The 22,590-nt window shown below is 35.3% G+C and overlaps 1 protein-coding gene across 3 annotated transcripts in view; it reads left to right on the top strand.

Moving 5' to 3' along the window:
- Positions 1-20,845: 20,845 nt before the first annotated feature.
- CALCRL (calcitonin receptor like receptor) overlaps positions 20,846-22,590 on the top strand; it is a 103,243-nt gene continuing 101,498 nt past the window's right edge. The window contains exon 1 of one of the 3 annotated variants that reach the window (XM_008518558.2): positions 20,846-21,311. The gene's annotated coding sequence lies outside the window, so the exon portion shown is untranslated. The remainder of the gene's footprint in view (positions 21,312-22,590) is intronic. The other 2 variants (XM_070580396.1, XM_070580395.1) reach the window with 2 other exon arrangements.

The following is a 22,590-nucleotide window of genomic DNA, read 5'->3' as shown; positions in this document are numbered from 1 at the left end:
CTCCAATTACCATTCATGGCTTCATTACTTAGTCTAAAAAGACATACACTAAGATGGTTTGCAATGTTTAATGCATGTGAATATTATTTTTACTATGTTTTTCAATAGAAGCCCTCTGGTGGTTTTGTCTTGCTTTGTTTTGCATAATCAAATGCATCTAACTGTGAATTTTATATAGATTTATATTATACAGCATATACTTATATTTACCTATTTTGTTTATTTGTTCAAAATTAAGTCATGCTAAAAACAGCTCAAATGATTTTATTTTTTACATTATAAGAAGTAAAGTGTATTATCCTGAATAATAAAAAGTTTTACTGCTGTACTCATGAAATTTTTTACACTTAAAAAATAAATTAGTGTTCTTCACTTATCACAAAGGTAAAAAGCCCAAAGACAAAGAGAAAAAATGTTTCATAAGCTCCAGTCCATTTTCACCTCTTTAATTGGAATTTCCTAATAATCCCCTTTCAATTACAAATCTGCATCCATATTATGATTTCCTATTTGTCAAACAAATTAGGATACTATGCTTTACAATCCTAATATTCTACATTTGCTCTATTCCATCTAAATTTCTATCAATCATTTCTTATGTAATTATATAAATATGCTATGTATATTTAGATATATATCATAACTACACGTTGAAGGTGGCCTGGCCACTCTCCATAGAAGAAGAAAGAAGAAAATCACACTAATGTAGCCACTGGTTAGTGGACTTCTTGAATTTTTATCACCTGCACTTACTCTTGTCTGTTTTTTTATGAAATTAGCATTTGTATGTAGTTTTTCCAACTTTTGACTTTCAGTTCTTTCTCAACGACATTAGCGAGGACACACCTTAATTGCTTTTCCTGCATCCTGCTATACAGAACAGGGAACCTAGATCTTGTCAGTCCCTCAGGCCCCAGTCTCTGAACTACTCTAACCACGTGGCTGGTGTCTTGGCTAGAATTATTCAGACCACTTTTAAAGGGAGTAGTGGTACATGGCAATTCATTTTACCAGAGGGAGAAAGAGGCAGGCAGTCATTTAATCATATACAAAAAAATACAAAAAAATAGAGCATTAGGACTATGAATATGATTTCCTCAACACAGATGAGAAAAATTCTGGTCCAAACAGTCTGAAACAAAACAGGGATATATTTGACTACAAATTGAAAAGGCTAGAGGTATTTGACTTTATTATGGATGGATTCAAGACCTCATGTTTTCATCAAAACTCAGTCTGTCTTTGCCCCTAATTCTGCTGCTCAACAGTATTTCTATTTATTCCTAATCTCACAAGATTTCAAGATGACTTCCAAAATTTAAGGCCCACATCCTCTCAGAGCAAAGTTTTCTAGAACTAGAAAAGTTTGGACTCTCTTACTTCAAAGAATCTAATTAAAGTTCTGGCCTTGGGGACGATCCATGAAAGAAATAATTGAGAAGTTAGACTTCATTAAAATTTAAAACTTTGCATCTGCAAAAGACAATATCAAGATATTAGAAGACAAGCCACAGACTGGGAGAAAATATTTGCAAAAGATCATCTGATAAAAAAATTCTTATCCAAAATATTTAAAGAACTCTTAAAAGTCAACAATAAGAAAACAAAAGACTCTCTATTTAAAAATGGACCAAAGTCTTTTTTTTTTTTTTTAAAGATTTTATTATTTCCTTTTTCTCCCCAAAGCCCCCTGGTACATAGTTGTATATTCTTCATTGTGGGTTCTTCTAATTGTGGTATGTGGGATGCTGCCTCAGCGTGGTCTGATGAGCAGTGCCATGTCCGCGCCCAGGATTCGAACCAATGAAACACTGGGCCGCCTGCAGCGGAGCGCGCGAACTTAACCACTCAGCCACGGGGCCAGCCCTGGACCAAAGTCTTTTTTAACAGATATCTTACCAAAGAAGATATGCAGACGGCAAATAGCATGTTAAAAGATGGTTCACATTATATGTCATCAGGGAAATATAAATTAAAACAATGAGCTATGACTACACACCTATTAGAACGGCCAAAATCAGGTATACTGACACCACCAAATGCTGGCAAAGAGCAAGAGCAACCCTTATTTATTGCTGGTGGGAATGAAAAATGGTACAGCCACTTTGGAAGACAGTTTGAGAGTTTCTTATAAAACTAAACATACTCTTACCATATCATCCAGCAAACATGTTTCTTGGTATTTACCCTAAGAAGTTGAAAATGTATGTCCACACAAAAACCTGCACACAGATATTTAGAGCAACTTTATTCATAATTGCCAAAACTTGGAAGCAATCCAGATGTCCTTCAGTAGATGAATGGGTAAACTGTGTTACATATAGACTATGAAATATTATTCAGCACCAAAAACATATGAGCTGCTAAGCCATAAAAAGACATGGAAGAACCTTAATCCATATGACTAAGTGATGGTTTCTGAGCAGTTAAAGGAGATGATTAGATTTTTGGTTTAAACATGCAATTTAATGACTCTGATAAATGGGCAGGGAGGAGAGAAGGAGGATTAAAAAGCTCACAGAACATTCAGAGGTTTCCAGCATCTCTGCTGCATGTGATTCCAGATTCCAGAGAATTCCAGAGGATTCCAGAGAAGAGCAACATCAGCTTCATGGCAGAGTGAGCTCTTCCCATAGACTCTCTCCCCTAAGACACAATGAGAAGGACATTTATAAACCAACAGGGGACATTCATACAACACAGTAGACATCTGAGAGAACCACACAGTCATACGTCTGAAGGTGGAGGTGCTGGACCCCCCAGGAGGAAGTGGGAGGAGGTAAAGGGATCTCCTTTCCGTCCCCAGCAGTGACATAGAGTGTGGGACTGCATGCAGCTCTGGGTTAGGGGCTCTCTGTGGGAACAACTTTGCTCTTGAAATTGCCTTTCAGCTGTAGGTAAGCTACCTACATAGGAGGCTAAGTTATCACAGAGATGTTCTCATCAAGCCAGCAGCCCAGGAGGGCAGATAGCTAGGGCAGAGTGAGAATGATCCCAGGATCACTCACATGGAAGAAAGCACCCCTCCTCCTGTCCAGTGAACCAGCTCAGCCAGTGAGTTAAACCAAGGGAACCCCACCAGAGGATATACAAATACATTAGTAAAGCAGCAGCTGCCAGCAGGCAATCACAGACAGGCACTGTCAGCGTAGATCCCAAAGGACAGGCACAGATGCCAGGGTTTTTGGCAGGCTCGGAATACACAGCTCCTGACCCCCCCCCCCCACCACCCAGTGGTGGCAGGTGGAATCTGCCACCAGACACTACCAATATGTGAAGTCACAAATCCACCCCATCAAATAATATGAGGAGGTACATTAATACTCCAGACCAGAAGGAAAATAACAAGCACCCAGAAATCAATACTGAAGGCATAGAAATTTATAATCTAAATGACAGAGAATTCAAAATATCTATCATAAGAAAATTCAATGAATTACAAGAAAATTCAGAAAGACAGTTCAATGAAATCAGGAATAAAATTAATGACCAGAGGGAATTCTTCACAAAAGAGATTGAAACTACACAGAAAAATCAATCAGAAATGTTGGAGATGAAAAACACAATGAAATAAAGAAAAATCTGTAGTCCTTCAATAACAGAGCTGACATCATGAAGGGCAGAATTAACAATTTGGAGGAAAGAAATACAGACATGCTTCAGATGGAGGAGGAGAGAAAATTAAATCTAAAAAGAAATGAAATAATTCTCTGAGAAATATCAAAATCAATTAGGAAATGCAACATAAGGAACATAGGTATTCCAGGGGAGAAGAGAGGGAGAAAGAAGCAGAGAGCTTGTCCAAAGAAATAATATCTGAGAGCTTCCTAAAACTGGCAAGGAGCAGGAGTTATAAGTAAAAGAAATAACAGAACTCCTAATTAGATCAATGCAAAAAGACCTTCTCCAAGGCATATAGTAGTAAAATTGGCAAAAGTCAATGACAAAAAATATTAAGGGCAGCAAGACAGAAGAAAATAACTTACAAAGGAACCCCTATCAGGCTTTCAGTGGATTTCTCAGCAGACCTTACCGGCTAGGAGAGAGTGGAGTGACATATTCAAAATTCTGAAAGATAAAAACTTTCAGCCAAAAATACTCTATCCAGTGAAAATATTCTTCAGATATGTTGGAGAAATGAAAACATTCCCAGATAAACAAAATCTGAGGGAGTTCATTGCCACAAGGCCTCCTCTACAAGAAATGATCAAGAAGGCTCTCATACCTGAAACAAAATAGAAAGGGTTTACAAAACTTTGAGCAAGGAGATAATAGGTAGGCAAAATAAAAAAAACTGCAGCTCTCTATCAGAACAGGTTGACAAACATTTAATTATAACATTAAAAATAAAGGGAAGGAAAACATCAAAATAATGATAATCTCATCATTTTAACCACAAACTCACAACACAAAATGGAATGAGTTGTGACAATAACTTAGATGGGGAAGAGGAAAGGGATGGAACCTGATTAGACTAAGGAAATAAGAGGCTATCGGAAAATAGACTATCTCATCTATGAGATTTTTTATATAAATCTCATGGTAACCACTAAGCAAACAATGAGAACAGAGACACAATTAAAACAAAAGAGAGAAAACTGAGAAAATCATCATAGAGAATTACGAAACTGAATTGACAGTCCAAAATACACGAGATGAGAAACAAGGGAAATATAGAACAACTGAAAAAAGTGATAAAATGGCAGTAATAAGCCTTCATATACCAGTGATCACTCTAAATGTAAATGGATTGAATTCTCCAATCATATGACTGGCTGGATGGACCCAAGAGTATGCTGCATCCAGGAAATACAGCTCAGCTATAAAGACAAACACAGGCTCAGAGTGAAGGGATGGAAGATGATACTCCAAGTTAAGGGCAAACAAAAGAAAGCAGGTGTTGCCATACTTACATCAGACAAAGCAGACTTCACAAGACAAAAGGCAATGAGAGACAAAGAGTGACAGTATATAATGATAAAAGGGACACTCCACCAACAAGACATCACACTTATAAAAACATACATGCCCAACATAGGAGCACCAAAGTACATAAAGCAACTATTAAGACATCTTAAAGGAAATATTAACAACAATCAAGTAATAGTAGGGGACCTTAACATCCCACTTACATCAATGGATAGATCATCCAGACAGAAAGTCAAAAAGGAAATAGTGGAATTAAATGAAAAACTAGGCCAGATGGACTTAACAGACATATAGAGAACACTCCATTGAAAAACAGCCGAGCACACATTCTTCTCAAGTGTACATGGAACATTCACAAAGATAGCCAATATGCTGAGGAAAAGAGGCAAGCCTTGATAAATTTAAGAAGACTGAAATCATATCAAGCATCTTTCCTGACCATAATGCTATGAAACTGGAAATCAACCACAAGAAAAAAGCTGGGAAAGTGACAAATACATGGAGACTAAACAACATGCTACTGAAAAACCAATGGATTATTTAAAAGATTAAAGAAGGAATCAAAAAATATCTGGAGACAAATAAAAATGAAAATACCTCATACCAACTCATATGGGAGGCAGCAAAAGCAGTCTCAAGAGGGAAATTAATAGCAATACAGGCCCAACTTAGCAAATAAGAAAAATCTCAAATAAGTAATCTTAAACTACTCCCAACAGAATTAGAAAAAGAAGAACAAACAAAGTTCGAAGTCAGCAGAAGGAGAGAAATAATAAAAATTAGAGAAGAAATAAATGAAATAGAAACAAAAAAAAAACGGTAGAAAGGATCAATGAAACTAAGATCTGGTTCTTTGAGGAGATAAACAAAATTGACAAATCCTTAGCCAGACTCACTAACAAAGAAGGAGAGAAGCCTTAGATAAATAAAATTAGAAATGAAAGACGAGAAATTACAACAGATATCACAGAAATACAAAGGATTGTAAGAGAATACTTTGAAACAAATTGGACAATCTAGAAGAAATGGATAAATTCTTTGACTCATACAACCTCCCAAAACTGAATCAAGAAAAAATAGAGAATCTGACTAGACCAGTCACAAGTAGAGATTGAAACAGTAATCAAAAAACTCCCAAAAAACAAAAGTCCAGCACCAGATGGCTTCTCTGGAGAATTCTACCAAACATTCAAACAAGATTTAATACCTACTCTTATGAAACTATTCCAAAAAGTTGAAGAAGATGGAACACTTCCTAGCACATTTTCTGAGGCAAACATCATCCTGATCTCAAAGCCAGACAAGGACAACACAAAGAAGGATAATTACAGGCTAATATCGCTGGTAAATATAAATGCAAAAATTCTCAACAGCATATTGGCAAACCAAATACAGCAATACCTTAAAAGGATCATACACCATGATTAAGTGGGATTCATACCAGGAACACAGGGATGGTTCAACATCTGCAAATCAATCAATGTGATAAACCACATTAACAAAATGAGAGCTAAAAACCACATGATCAATTCAATAGACACAGAGAAAGCACTTGACAAGATCCAACATCAATTTATGATAAAAGCTCTCAATAAAATGGGTATAGAAGGAAATTACCTCAACATAATAAAGATGATATATGACAAACCCACAGACAACATCATACTCAATGGGGAAAAACTAAAAGCCATCCTTCTGAGAACAGGAACAAGACGAGGGTGCCCTCTCTTGCCACTCATTCAACATAGTACTGGAGGTATTGGCAAGAGCAATTAGGTAAGAAAAAGAAACAAAGGATATCCAAGTTGGCAATGAAGAAGTAAAATTTTCACTGCTTACAGGTGACATGATTTTATGTACAGAAAACTTTAAAGAATCCATCAGAAAACTGTTAGGAATAATCAACAACTACAGCAAATTTGCAGAGTAGAAAATCAACTTAGAAAAATCGGTTGCGGGGCTGGCCCCGTGGCCGAGTGGTTAAGTTCGCGCGCTCCGCTGCAGGCGGCCCAGTGTTTCGTTAGTTCGAATCCTGGGCGCAAACATGGCACTGCTCATCAGACCACGCTGAGGCAGCGTCCAACATGCCACAACTAGAAGGACCCACAACGAAGAATACACAACTATGTACCAGGGGGCTTTGGGGAGAAAAAGGAAAAAAATAAAATCTTGGAAAAAAAAAATCGGTTGCATTTCTATACTCTAATAACGAACTAACAGAGAACTCAAGATTACAATCTCATTTACAATCACAACAAAAAGAATACAATATCTAGCATAAAATTTAACCAATGAGGTAAACGACCTATTTATGGAAAACTATAAGACATTATTGAGAGAAACTGATGATGACATAAAGAAATGGAAAGATATTCCATATACATGGGTTGGAAGAATAAACATGGTTAAAATGTTCCTCCTACCTAAAGCAATCTACAGATTCAATGCACTCCCAATCAGAATCCCAATGACATTCTTCATGGAAATAGAACAAAGAATCCTAAAATTCACATGGGGCAACAAAAGACCCCAAATAGTTAAAGCAATCTTGAGAAAAAAGAACACAAGTGGGGGCACCAGAATCCCTGACTTCAAAATATACTACAAAGCTATAGTAATTAAAAGAGCATGCTACTGGTACAAAAACAGACGGAGAGATCAATGGATCAGAATTGAAAGTCCAAAAATAAAATGACACATCTATGGACAGTTGATCTTTGACAAAGGAGCTAAAAACATATGACAGCGAAAGGAAAGGCTCTTCAATAAATGGTGTTGGGAAAACTGGACAGCCATATGCAATAGAATGAAAGTAGAGCCTTATCTTTTGCCATACACAAAAATTAACTCAAAATGGATCAAATAGGATCAAATTACTTGAAGGTAATATTTGAAACCTTAAAACTCCTAGAAGAAAATATAGGCAGTACACTCTTTGACGTAGGTCTTAAAGGGATCTTTTCAAATACGCTGTCTACTCAGGCAAGGGAAACAAAAGAAAAAATAAACAAATGGGACTTCATCAGACTAAAGATCTTCTGCAAGGCAAAGAAAACCATGAACAAAATGAAAAGATAACCCACCAACTGGGAGAAAATATTGGCAAATCATATATCCAGAAAGGGGTTGATCTCCAAAATATATAAAGAACTCACACCACTGAACAACAAAAAAACCAACCTGATCAAAAGTTGGGCCGAGGATACGAACAGACAATTTTCCAAAGAATATATACAGATGGCCAATAGGCACATGAAAAGATGTTCAACATCATTAATCATCAGGGAAATGCAAATCAAAACTACACTGAGATATCACATTACACCCATTAAAATGGCTATAATTACCAAGACAAAAAATAACAAATGTTTGAGAGGATGTTGCAAGAAGGGAACCATCATATGCCGCTAGTGGAAATGCAAACTGGTGCAGCCACTATAGAAAACAGCATGGAGATTTATCAAAAGATTAAAAATAGAAATACCATACAACCCAGCTACCCCACTACCGGGTATTTATCCAAAGAACTTGAAATTGACAATTCAAAGAGATTTACTCACCTCCATGTTCATTGCAGCATTATTCACAATAGCCAAGATGTGGAAGCAACCCAAGTGCCCATTGACTGATGAATGGATAAAGAAGATGTGGTAAATATATACAAAGGAATACTACTCACCCATAAGAAGACAAAATCATCTCATTTGCAACAACATGGATGGACCTTGAAGGTAAGCAAAATATACCAGACAGAGAAAGACAAACACCATATGATTTCACTCATATGTGAAAGATAAACTAATACATGGACAAAGAGAACAGATTAGTGGTTTCCGGAGGGAAAGGTGGTTGGGGGTGGGTATAAGGAGTAAAGGGACACACTTATTTGGTGACTGACAAATAATAAAACACAACTGAAATTTTACAATGTTATAAACTATTATGACCTCAACAACAACAACAAAATCTGGTCTCAGTGTCTTTGACCCAAATGTCTTATGGCTAGCCTTGACCTCAACACCATGTTTAAGAAATGTGACTTTCCGATTAACTAGGTTTGACTCACAAGTCCACCCCCAGATTTCTGGTTGGTATAAGCACTACCTGAAATTTGTGATCTGAGTGGCAGGGCTTGAATTAGAGCAAGGCAAGTGAAGCACTTGTCTCAGGCACAAAATTTGAGGGGACACAAAAAAAATCTCAGTAACCAGGATAAAATTGTAATGCAGTATTTTTTTAAAAAGTCAAAAATAAAGTAAAAATTCATGAAAATACCAAGCTTTTTAAAAAGATGGGATTAGTAACTGAAACATACTGGAATCTAAGGCAAAAGGAAAAACCAGTAATACTGATGATTTAGTAAGAAATATAAAGATGGTTCAAATTTGATCATTGTTTAATGTAATAAAAATACTAACAGAAAAAAAGCATAAATTATTATATTAAATGGATAAAGAAAAATCATTTGATTAAATTCAACACGTGTTTCATGATTAAAAACATTTAGCAAGCTAAAGAAGAGATCTGTCTTAATTTGATAAAGGATATCTACCAATATCTACCAATGTTATAACATATTATACTTAGTGGTAAAATTTTATAAACATTCCCACTAAACTCAGGAACAGGATTAAGATGCCCTCTGTTACCATTAATATTCAACATATCCAGGCAGTCTTAATTTTACAGCCAAAGCAAAAAACAAGAAACAGTAATTAGATATAAATATTACATCATTGTTATTGTCATATAATATGCTTGTCATAATTTTAAATCCAAGAGAATCTAAGACAACAATTAGAAATAATACTGGAGTTTGGCAAGATTCCTATAGACAATTTCAACATATGCAATCAATAGCATTTCTGTAAACTAAATAGAAAATATATTCTAGCCACAGTAGAACAAAACCCTAACATACCTAACACGAAATCGCACAAAAGATGTTTTAAAAAACCTTTAGGAAAAAAAAAACCCATAGAGAAAATTCAAATACGTCGTTGAGGAACATAAAAAGAGCAAATATTTTTCTATTTATTGTAATTCTTCTAGTTAGTATTTTCAGATAAAGAAGATAATAATAAGAACATTAGCTTATAAAGGAAAAAATTTTTTAAATACACTAAATATGTTTTTTAAAAAATCAAGAAATGGAAGAAAAAGTGAAGAAAATCTCTAAGCTATTGAAAGAAAAAGCCACAGAAAGGAAAATGATAGGAAAAAAAAAACAGTAAGCCATCAATTCAGGAGCCAAATCTTGAAGTAACAGAAGGTCCAGAAAATAGAAAAGACAAAATAGAGGGGGGAGATTTTGTAGAACTAGATGACACAGGTTTTCTTCATTGAAATGGTGAATGCTACCCAACAAAGGAAAACCCACCCAGCACACCCTCTACACACACACACGCACACAATTTCACATACTAGTGATGAAGAAAAAATTCCTACAGGACAGAGAAGAATATGGGAGAATAAGTCACATACAGAGAAGTAGAAATAAAAATGCAATTGTACATCTAAATGGCGAGAATGGAAGGAAGCCAGAATAAAGTTGGGCGTAAAGTCTGAGAATGAAGAATAGCTGTTTACTTGTTATAAGTCTTTAATGTTAATTGATCTTTCAATTATGTGCCTGTAGTCCTTCGCTGAAAAATAAAAATTAATTAAAATAAATATAAAATTGTTTAATGCTTTCACTTCCCATCAGAGCTTTGGGGAATAGTTCTGGAGTGTGAACTAAGAGATATGGTTTCTTGTACCAACACCAACACTGCTTGGTGGATGAATTTGTTTGTCATCAAACTTCTTCGGCTCCACATTTACTCATATTTAGAACAAATGTTTTGGACTAGACTGCCTATAAGAATTCTTTTAATTTGGGCATTTCAGGATTTTATGAAAATGATTTCTCTTTAAAAAGCATCCAACACCAATATACAGTAAGTCAAAAATTGTAAAGATGTTTTGTGATTAGAAAACAAAAATCAACATCAGCCACACTTTTCTCTCAATAACAACGCCCATCCCTCCTAGCATAAGGTGGGCATTTTCAGTGGTCTGCCATGTTCCTTCAAAACCAGCCTATGTTGATGCAGCCTGCCACATCTGAGCCAACTACGCCTGTAACGGACTTCCTTTGTCAGTGCCTGATTGATCCCCAAATAGCAGAAGCTTTTACGAGAAGCTTCTAAGTTACTACGTTATGGGGGCCCCACTCAATTTGGGAGATTCCGAATGCCTTAACATTTGGATTTTGTTTACAATTAAAAAAAAAAAAGTTTTCTGAACCATTAACTTCTCCCCCCACTCAAGATTATATGTGTTCTAGAGAATATAATAAATGTGCTTCTGATTTACAGTAACTCATCAAGGCATTTCAAGCTCATGAAAAGCTTTGACAATTTTGAAAGTATTTAATCTCTTTTTTATTTAAATCGTTCTTAAAAGAGCTGGTAAAATTTAGAGAAGAACAAGTTAATTCTAGTACCAAAGTCTTATTTCAAATCATAATTTATTCTAATAAGAGTTAAGCAAATCCTAAACAGCCAGAATTAACGCATTCCTCCACACATTCCTGACAGGTTGCTGTTCTTCATTCTTTATAAGATCGGCTACATCAAATATGAATCTGAGTGTTTTCGGGGTTTTGATCCGTATTTAATCTGTACTTTCACAGAGGGTGTAATTCTAATGTTCTGCACTGTCTTAAGCTGCAGGTGCTCTCAAGTTAGAAGCCAGAGGAAACTGCTACTTCCTTCTTCTTTGTAACTTTTTGGAATCAGAAGGCAAGAATTTTGACTTTCCAATAGTCTTTCTTTTGTTAACATATTCCCCACTCTCAACAAAATGTTCCATAAAATTTATAAGTCACTCTAGGGAAATTTCCAGAGTTTCAAAATGTGAACAGCTGTGAGCTACCTAAATGACCCATCTAGCCAAGAAATTGCTACTCCAGAGATGAAGAAATAAACAATTAAGATTTTTTTACTCAAAATATCTGCCACTGTTCAATGAGAAAGTCTTTAGAATTGCAAAGCTAATATATGTTAGGAAAATTTTCATTTAATCTTTTGCAAGTTCTGTTTTTCTCCTTCACAAGCTATACACACCCACCCACACATACACACACAGACGCAAAGGATCATTTAATTAGGGAGAAAATCTTTAAAATCCAGTAAATCCCACAGTTTCTCCTTTCTTCTCACTGTCAATAAACTGTCAGAAGCAAATAAAGAATATTTTAAGGATTGTGGAAGAAAAAATAAAACACCCAATCAAATACAATAATAAAGAGCACAGGATTTGGATTGAAATCAACTTGGTTTTGAGCCCAGTAAATCTTGGGGTCCCTAATCCTGTCTTCTTTGTCTGTGAAATGATTGTGAGTGTAAATGAGAGCACATGTGTAAAGTACTTAGCATAGTGTTTGCTCCATCATATGTATTCAATAAAAGGATAGCCAATAGTATTACAATTAGTTGAGTATTTAATATTTCAGAGTTTTAAAGATTTTATTTTTTTCCTTTTTCTCCCCAAAGCCCCCCCAGTACATAGTTGTATATTCTTCGTTGTGGGTCCTTCTAGTTGTGGCATGTGGGACGCTGCCTCAGCGTGGTTTGATGAGCAGTGCCATGTCCGTGCCCAGGATTCGAACCAACGAAACACTGGACCGCCTGTAGCGGAGCGCGCGAACTTAACTGCTCGGCCACGGGGCCAGCCCCCAGAGTTTTAGAATATAGCCTCTTTGAACTGTAACAATTATTCAAATAAGTAAGGCAATTGAAAGTTAAAGTAGGAACTTTTAGGTAAATTTTGCTTGCTAAAGTAACAATTTTATAACTGACAAATGAGGGGATTAATATAATTGGCTTTACTGTTAACAAGATTAATGGAGGAAAATGTAAAAATTATATATTGAGAATTTTTAAAATTTTTAATAATTTTTTAGATAATTGCCTGAGGTGCTAATAATATTTTTAATATGAAAATTTCGACATGGGTAAAAACGAGTAAAATCGGTGAATGTTCTTTATAGTTCTCTAATAAACCTATGTAAAACTCATCTTAAAATATTTAAATATGCCTTATGTTTCTAAGAAATTTTAAGTTTAAAAAATGACCTCCATTATTCTTTGTGTCATCCTCCCAAATATTCAGAAACATACACTATCATTCATATATGAATACTATTGGAAATATATGATCCAGATAAAAATCAGAATACAAATATATTTAAATAGAAAAATAGCCAAGCTAGTGGTAATGCTTTAAGATAAATTTGCTGAACATTGTGCTGTCTTCCTAAATTGTTAATACTCATTATTTTCATTTTGTCAATGTGGAATTATCTACCAAAGCCCCAGCAACCGATACCATTTGACTTATAGTCCATACAATTTTCTTCCAAAAATATCTGAAGTAGTTTGCCAGATTAAATATTTTGCTAATAATGTTGTAAAGGACAGTTTTAAAAACTAAATAACTTAGGTTTCAAGTTCCAGTTTGACCAATTTCCAGTTGTATAAACTTACTAAGATTCTGTTCTTTCATTTGAAAAGTGAAAATAAAATCTTCACGGAGTTAAAGAAAGTATCTAAAGTGTATAGCATATTTCTGGAAAAGTGCCAGTCATCAACAACATTACTTTTCTTCCTCAACCTCCCCCAAAACAAAACAGAGACCCAACAGCACTACTAGATATTGTTAAGTACTCAACAATACAATAGTCAATGCAACCCAAAATTGAATTTGTTTTTATGATTTCTTACAATTAATCCAAAAAAGAGAGTCGTCCAATTGTAGTATTTTTATTTTCTGAATATCCCCCATACCATGAGAAATGAATTTGAAGGCTACTATATATAAGGGTCGATGGTCAACACTGTGGGCATTAACGCCAGCTAATAACTTGCAGAAAGACACAGAACATTTCCCAGGAAAGCGTTTTGTCCTTGGTTCCTCACCCCAGCCCCACCCAGTCGCACCAGAACAAAGCATAAAACTTGATTTGGATTGCGTGACTCATTGCAAGTAGAGTAAAATACAAATTCCTTCCCACAGTCTACATGGCCCTACATTCTATGTCCTGATGTATTCACATGGGATTCTTTTTGTGCTCACTGGTCTCCAGGCTCTAGAAGCAATCTAGGTGCAGCACTTGAACAGATTTTGTGTACTTGCAATAGTCTTCCTAGTAAACTCTGTTTTGGTGCCCCTCCCACATGCCCTTTATTGAGCTGGTGCACTCAGCTCCCAGTTTCTGGGAGAACTGGCAACTAATAACTCCCAGCTGCAGCCTTCTCCAAATTATCTTCAGCTGATGGTAGTTACTTTGCCTAGAATTTATGTTCTCCGCTCCCACAGTGACAGTGTCTGACTAAGTGTCTGAGCTACTAAAGACAGACTCCCTTGCATCATGGGAGGACAACTCTGATATGCAATTTACACCCCAGAGCCCTACCCCATTGGTTATGCCAAATCTAGATTTTACCTGAGACCATATGCTCGCTCACCTCCTTCTTCTTCCAGTCCTGCTTCATTCCTTCCCTTAATGTTTTTTCCTAAAGCCTAAAGAGCTCTCCTTTAGTAAGTCAGGGGAACCAAATCCTTCTCTCAAGCTCTGCTTCTGGGAAGCCCTACTGAGAACAGACTTCTTCCTAATCTATTGAATGCCTTATATTTCTTGACTTTTAGGTTCCAGAGTAATTATTACCCTCTTTTTTACAAGAAATATGTTTTCCCTCCATCCTACCTTCAGTCATTGAACATATTGCTTTTTAGCAATCTGAGTATTTCAGCAATATGAGCAAAAATAAGTACATTTTTCTAAATGTCTACCTAAGGAAAGAAAGTAAATTCCTTGAGAGCAGGGACCATGTCCCCATTACCAAACTTTGTACTCCCAGTATCCATCCAAATGCTTGGCGCATGGTAGATGATCAATTAATGTGGTTCCAAAACCTTACAAATGTTTATAGAGACAGACCTCAGAGGTAATTAATATGCCCCCCAAATACTGCCTCTCTCAAATGTCAGCCGTATTAAGCCAGGGCAGGATTATAGCGAATTAATAATTGATTTTTTTCCTAACATACAGTGGTAGAATAAATACTTTTCATGCTTAGATATAGAGGGCCTTGCTTATCAGATGTGAGAAACACTTTTCACACTGTTGTGAGCTTTTGAAGATCTTATTTCTATTCCTGATCAGATACCTATGGGGTAATTTACTTTATCCTAGCCATGGGCTTCAGAGTTGTCTAGCTTTAGATCATTTCAAATATTTAAATATATATATATATATTACATGTACATACATATAATACATGTACATGTAATATATATATTCATTTGAAGACAAAAATGATATGTCATTTTAATTTGTAATTTTTACTTATGTTTTAACATTTTTTAAATTTTTTTTTAAAGATTGGCAGCTGAGCTAACATCTGTTGCCAAACATCTTTCTTTTTCTTCTTCTCCCCAAAGCCCCCCAGCATGTAGTTGTATATTCTAGTTGTAGGTCCTTCCAGTTGTGCTATGAGAGATGGTGCCTCAGCATGGCTTAATGAGCGGTGCCATGTCCACACCCAGGATCCGAACTGGTGAAACCCTGGGCTGCCACTCGGTCACAGGGTGGGACCCTTAACATTTATTTAATGATTGTTTGCATCAAAATATTTTATGAAGTACACCTTCTTTTCACTACATATATACCAACTGATACTTTAATTACCTGCCCATTACAACTCTCATTATCACGTGCATCAGAATGTTTTCTTAAGAATCTTCCCTAGTTGTTGGGATTTTTTTCATTAGAGAAAAACAATTTCATTATTATTTCAGACTTTTTGTAATTTGAGAATGTTTAACACTAGGTGGCAGGATGGGACTATAGATACCGAACTCCTCAAAGCTAAGTATAAAAAGGATCTTAAAGGTGTTAAGAATTCTTAGGCAAATATGTTGTATTATTCTTTAATATATGCGTTATATATAGTTACACATTCCTATATATTTAAAAACTTTCACTGTATATAATAGAATGATGTTAAGTATGAGTGAATTATAGAAGAGAAAAATAGAAATTGTTAATAATTTTACAAGTTATACAAATATGACAATAGTTGCTGAATAAAATAGTCTGTACTGGGAAAACTTTCATACTACTTGGCATCTTTAGAACTTAATGATTAAATTGTAAGCAAAATATAAGACACAGTCATTTAATCAAATACTACTTACGTTAATATGCATAAACACAAAGTTAAGTAAACCATTTATTTTCACAGTTGATTGATATTCAGCAAATAAGAAGTATTTCAGAACAAGCTCACAATAAATACACATCCAGAGATGAAAAGAGCATCTTTATCAATGCCAACCAAAACTATCCTAGAAATAGAAAGAATTACTTTAAATTCTTCTGGGAAAGAAGACTCCAGTTTCCCAAACAAATCACTCACTCTCAGTATTTATGTATCACTTGTCAATGCAGTATGGATAAGTATGGCTAGGGTGACCATGTATAATTTTTCATCTAAACTAGGACACTTCGTGGGGTGTCCTAGTTTATATAAACTGGGACTGCCCTAGCAAGCCGGGGCATATGATCACTCTAATTGAGGGTGTTCACCTGGAAGAAGTTCATTCTGTAGCCTCATTTAAGTGAGCACTTATAATCTCGTTGTGTTAAAATTTTCATTTTTAATTAGTCTATGGTATATCTCATTTACTAGAGCTAGCTGTTTATTTTAGCAACTATCCCCCGTTTTCTGGGAGGAGAGGCTCAAACACTAATGAAGATCTATAATAAAATGTTGAGTTCCTTTCAAGATCCAGGTCCATCAGAACTTAACAAGAATCAATGAAAAGAGTAGGCAGCTTTTCAGCCAATTGTTTTTGACATGTCGTTTGACTCTCTTGGGGAAACAAATTATAAAATACTAAAAGAAATACTATTTATAGGCCAGTAAAATAGTTTTATTTTTCTATATATGGACCTGATATAATGTTACTCATTTCATATTTAAAATTTTCTGCTCTTTTCAAATTCGTATTCATAGCAAATGTTTTAAAAATATTTGATGTTATGACAAACGTCATGATTTCCCTCAAGATGATAAATTATGTGCACAATCAGCCCTCTGATTTTAATAATAGAAAATAGCATATTCACTCTCCATGTTCCAGCCATCAGATCCAGGTCCTTTTACTAAATGCAATTCATTTAGTAACAAAATAACTTGAAAAATGCTAAGCAATTGTTAGGTAAAATAATAAAAGTTCAGATTGACTTATTTCATTACTAGAATTTTTGACATAAAGATTATAAAAAATTATATGCTTCTCCTCAAATTTTTGGAGCATTTTTAATAAAGCATGGTATACATAATTTTGTTGACTGCATAAATTCTCTCTCAGTGTAAGTAATGACTTTCAGACAATTGAGAGCACAGAGGAATTATTAACCCACAGCGTAAAACCTGAAAAACTTCATAGAAATCATTTTCAAAGTTCTTCCCTGAACCCTTACCAGGACGGTCTGTCCATAACGTTTCATGTAAAGGCGTTTTGTTTTGTTTTGCTTGTTTGCTTTTGTAGCAGAACTACGCTCCAAGGAAGTAGCCACATGAATTCAAAAGAAGTGGTCAGTTCAGCCTGTAGAGAACTAAATTTGTCAAACAACATTTTTCGTCTAATTTAACTAACTCGGTCAAATAATATAAACAGTAATCCTCAGATTTTGAGTTCGTCTCATCCTGAGTGTGAGTCAAAGGGCATTTCACATGGTCATCGGTACTCATTATTAAGGGACTGCAGTGCTTGTAAGCCTGACACGGGACTGCAAGAGTAGGCACAACCCTGTGTGCAGTATTCTGAAATAGACCAGTATGATTATTTTATCATTATATCTGTCATTCTTCATTTATACATCATTGCTCAGTTCTATAGAGAATCTTATTGACAGTGTCCTGCGTGTTTACATCTAGACCCTGTGTTGGCAGCATTAGTTGCTAATTGCAGAGAATTTGGCACATGATTCCTTGTGTGATAGTCAATCTGTGCTGTAAACAACTAGACAGCAGGACACATCCTATTTTTCCATAACTCCCCAACACAACTAATACAGTATCTAGCTCAAAATATAAGCCCGATCACACTGCATATTAAATGATTAGCAAGTGTCTTCAAATTGTTCTGGGAAACATTATTTTATATATATATATATATATATATATATATATATGAAATACAGAAGGCTGAATTAATGTATTGATTAATGCCACATTGGCTAAGAATCACCTCATTGATTATTGAAATCTTTTCAATTTGTTCTACTGCATTTTTCCAAATATTTTTCATCATGCTTCAGTGTGTACTTGAGAATTTTGCATTATCTATCTTTTCACTTGTCCCCCCATACCCAGAGCTCCCTGGAAGTCTTCAAGCCGTTTATTTCACCTGGAGTTTATGAAACGGCAACTCTTAAGGATCTGATTAGTGGGATGCAGTTTGCTTGTTATTTCTGAATAAGGTTTATAGATGATAGTGATGAAAATTATTAGATCTTTAGGGACAATAACCATGTGCCTGACCAATAACTTGAACATAAATACTATAACCTAACCTATTAGCCTTCCACTTAGTATAACACTTGCTGTATAGTAGAGGAGAAAGAGCGTTGGTTTAAGAGTCTTACGACATAAGTTCAAAGCATAGATTTTTTTTCATTTACTAGACTTCACTAGTGTAAATGAAATCAATGAATCTTTGGGAAAAAAAGTAATGCTTTTGCAAACTTATTGGGAAAAGTTTTAGTTTTTCATAACTTAAATTGAAAAGCTATATATTGATCTCTTTCTAGGGGTCAGATACTATTCTAAACATAGGAGATGAGAAAACATGGACAGTGATCATACAAATATTAAAATGTAGGGCTGGCCCTGTGGCCTAGTGGTTAAGTTTGTTACCCTCTGCTTTGGTGGCCCTGGTTCCATTCCTGGACATGGACCTACACCACTCATTGGCAGCCAGGCTGTGACAGTGACCCACATACAAAATAGAGGAAGATTAGCACAGATATTAGCTCACAGCAAATCTTCCTCAAGCAAAAAGAGGTAGATTGGCAACAGATGTTAGCTCAAGGTGAATCTTCCTCAGCAAAAAAAAAAAAAAAAAAATCTAGTATATGATTCTGCTCTGAGTTTTAAAATGAAAGCACTGGCACCTAAAAAGTTTCGTTAGGGGACACACAAGAAAGTGTCAGAACGAGGACTGGAATTTCATGTTTCTTGGTCCAATCCCAGTGCTTTGTACTTCTTTCTTAGTGGTTCCCTGGGCTATGTGCTCCCTCTACAGCAGAATTCAGCAAAGCTTTCACCTGGGAATATCCACATCAGCGTTCTGATTAAAGAGCCACTGTTCGTGGAGCCAGCAATGATCTGCAACATCTACTTTCCTTCTCATGGGCTGAAGGAAATAGCTCAAAATGAGGTACACCTCAGCAGCCTCCCAAGGCAAAGCAAGACCAAGCCATAACTGGAAATACAATATTCTATAACCTGGCTGTTTAACTCCTCTGGTTATTTTCTCTCTCCTAAGAACCAAATAGGTTTGAATTCAGTTTCTTAGAAGTCTTTTAAGTATAATTGATGGAGATTGGTATGTACCCTATTTTTTGCATGTATGTATTTTTATTGACCTTGATCCTATTGACTTTAATATCAAAGATTGTGTGGTAAGTTTCTTCCGTGGATCCAGGTAATAAAAATGACAACAGGAGCATACTGCTTCGGAGACATGATATCCCTTTAATTCATGTTGCCTTGTCCTCCTTTGTTAGTCTACAGAGTGTGAGCATCTCATTTTGTTCCTGAATTGCAATGACTTCCCCATTTCTCAGTGCCTCTGATCTCAAATTTACTAAGAATTGAATAATCACTACAATGTCTTATCTATTTCTAAATGTTACATAATTTGTTGATTCAAAGTCTTAGAGATAGAAGGGATTTTAGATATTATTTGATCCATCTCTTCTAGTTACCGATAAGAAAAAATTGATGCCCAGATAAATTAAGTGATTTTCAATGGTGTAGAGGTTTCAGCAATTATAATTATTGCTGTATCTCACAGATTTACCTCATTATCAAAAGACAAGTGCATTTCAAATCTAAAATTTTCTTCCCTGATAGTTTCCAATGATTCATTAAACACATTTAGAATAAAATTATATTTTGAGGCAGAACTTTTTCTAAAAAATTAATGTATGTTACACATTTTACATTGTTTCATAATATTATGTTTATAAATTACCTGCATTTTTGTTAAGGCTATTTTGAGGTATAAGTGTTGTAGTATAAATTGCTTTTTTATTTCATAGGTGATAGCATAATTAAGTCCAATATTTAAAAATATGTACAATTATTTTAGTCTTATGAATATATTCTCAAAGGGGTATTTTCTCTAAAATGTCTACTTATAGATAATGAAAAATAATTCTACGTATATGAATATATATACACACACAACATATACACACACACAAATGTTTTGTTTATGACACACATACGTAATTATGTCATGAACAAAGTAAAAAAAAGTTGAAAAACATACAGGATAAAGTTTTGTCATTAATTATGGAAAACTGATCAAGGAAGAGCTCTGATTAGGAGTGCTCCAAATTAATGAGTCAGATCATAGAATTAATTACGATGGGAGCAGTTATTATTTTTCTGTGTTCATTTACAAAGATAGACACGTTAGACAAAAAATGTCCTCGATGCTTTGTCAGGTATAATTCAGCACACACACGCACACACACTCTCGTGATTCCTTTAACTCTTTGAGTAGAATGTTACATTCAGATTTCCTTCAAATCACAGGCAGCTCTGTTTGGCAAGTTCTAACAGAACTCAGTCAAGGTGAAATCCAGCCAGCTTTTGCTGCTCACAATGTATTCATACAGCATATGATCTCTGTCTGTTCAGGCTGCATCTTGCTCTTGTCTCAGAAGAAGAAAGGAGTGCTGCTTTCCTGGGGAATGCTATTTGAGAAAGAAAGTAACCTAACACTAACTGCAGGCGGGGTCAGAGTGATGTAACAGGAAGCTCTGATGTTTCCCTTCTGCTGCTGAGCACATACAATGTGACAACACTTCCAATCTACTCAGAACAGTCCTCTCTCTCCAGCAAAGAGTGTCACCTCCTGCTTTAGGATCATCCAGCTCTGCTAACTGGACCTCACCCTGCCTGCAGGATCACATTGCAAGGCTCTCTCTCTTCCCCACCTAGCCTGGGGGTAAATCTCCCCTGCGGAATCTCAGAAAATCAAATTCCATCCTAAGAATATCTCACCAAGAATTTCCTTAGGAGCTGTGCTGGGTAAGTACATTATTCACAACAAATATATTTACTCCGAGTAGTGTTCTCATGTAGTTTGACAATGTTTCTACTACAGAATTTAGTGACGTTGAAATGATGTTGAAACATATTTTCATTTATTTCACGTTAAAGAAACCACAGTATGTTACCCCAAGATGTATACAAAATCTACTACTATGAGATAATATTATGTGCAGTGATATTCTAGAAAATAAATTTAGCAAGTAATAAAAACCTAAATGCATTAAAAGGCATGCTTCTGAACAAACATCTTAATCAAGGAACAATGCCTTTTAAAATTAGCTGCTACTAGCTAAGATTGAATTTTGACAGCAGGAAAACATTTTTTCCCCCAGGAGGGGTCTTTAAACTTTCCATATAATCAGTCCTCTATGAAAGAGGTGAAAGAACAACTATTTACGGGGTCTCAGAGTCTCACTCACTCAGCTGTTGAACACAATGGAGAATTAAAAGAAAAGTAATCACTTGGATTTGTTATATTTGCCTTCTATTTTCATTTCACCTCTATTTATACACACATCTCTAACTATTGAACTAATGGAATTTTCATTGTTTGTTGTTGCCAGATGTGTTTAAATCTCTCTTTTGCTAACTCTGAACTGTTTCCGCTGCATCGGATCATGGGGTGGGCTACAAAGGGAAAAAAACAGCTAGGGGTGAGAAAATGTTCAGATTTCTATATTAACTCTAACTTCAAAAATCTTTAGCTAATAGAATGTGTTACTTCAATTTGTCTGGTATCCCTCTGCAAGCTTTGGGGGGAGGGTGTGATATTGAGATAATTGTGGATAAAGAAAACTAACAGTTTTCCCAAATAATTATATCAAATTATTAAACAGAGAAATTAAAGTGGGTATTTTTAAAAAAAAAAAAGAATTTCCAGAATAAAACTTACTGAAATGTTGAGATGAAACATCTGTTAATGCTTCTTTCAACAGTACAGACTGTCCTGGGCAATTTAAGAAACTAGTGTCTCTTTAATAAGTTGTTGGTATAGCGATATCACAAATTTGTTGCCAAGAAAAAGTTGGATGTCAGATTTGTGTTCAAGTATATGGTTTGACATAATTTACATGTATTTTCATACCTAAATGAAATTATACTCTGCAAAATGTCCTTCAACGGAGAAATCCTGTGCTTAATCACCCATAATCCGGCACGTTAGCAGTGGACTACAAACTCATTCTGAGTAACTCCTTCATAATTTTCTACTCAGTTTTTCCACAAATTTCTCCAAATAATGAAAACTTCAATTAAA

This window comes from Equus przewalskii, chromosome 17 (genome assembly GCF_037783145.1).
Source record: "Equus przewalskii isolate Varuska chromosome 17, EquPr2, whole genome shotgun sequence".
Taxonomy (NCBI): domain Eukaryota; kingdom Metazoa; phylum Chordata; class Mammalia; order Perissodactyla; family Equidae; genus Equus; species Equus przewalskii.
Note: the sequence above shows the minus strand (reverse complement) of the source record. Positions and strands in the feature narration are given on the sequence as shown.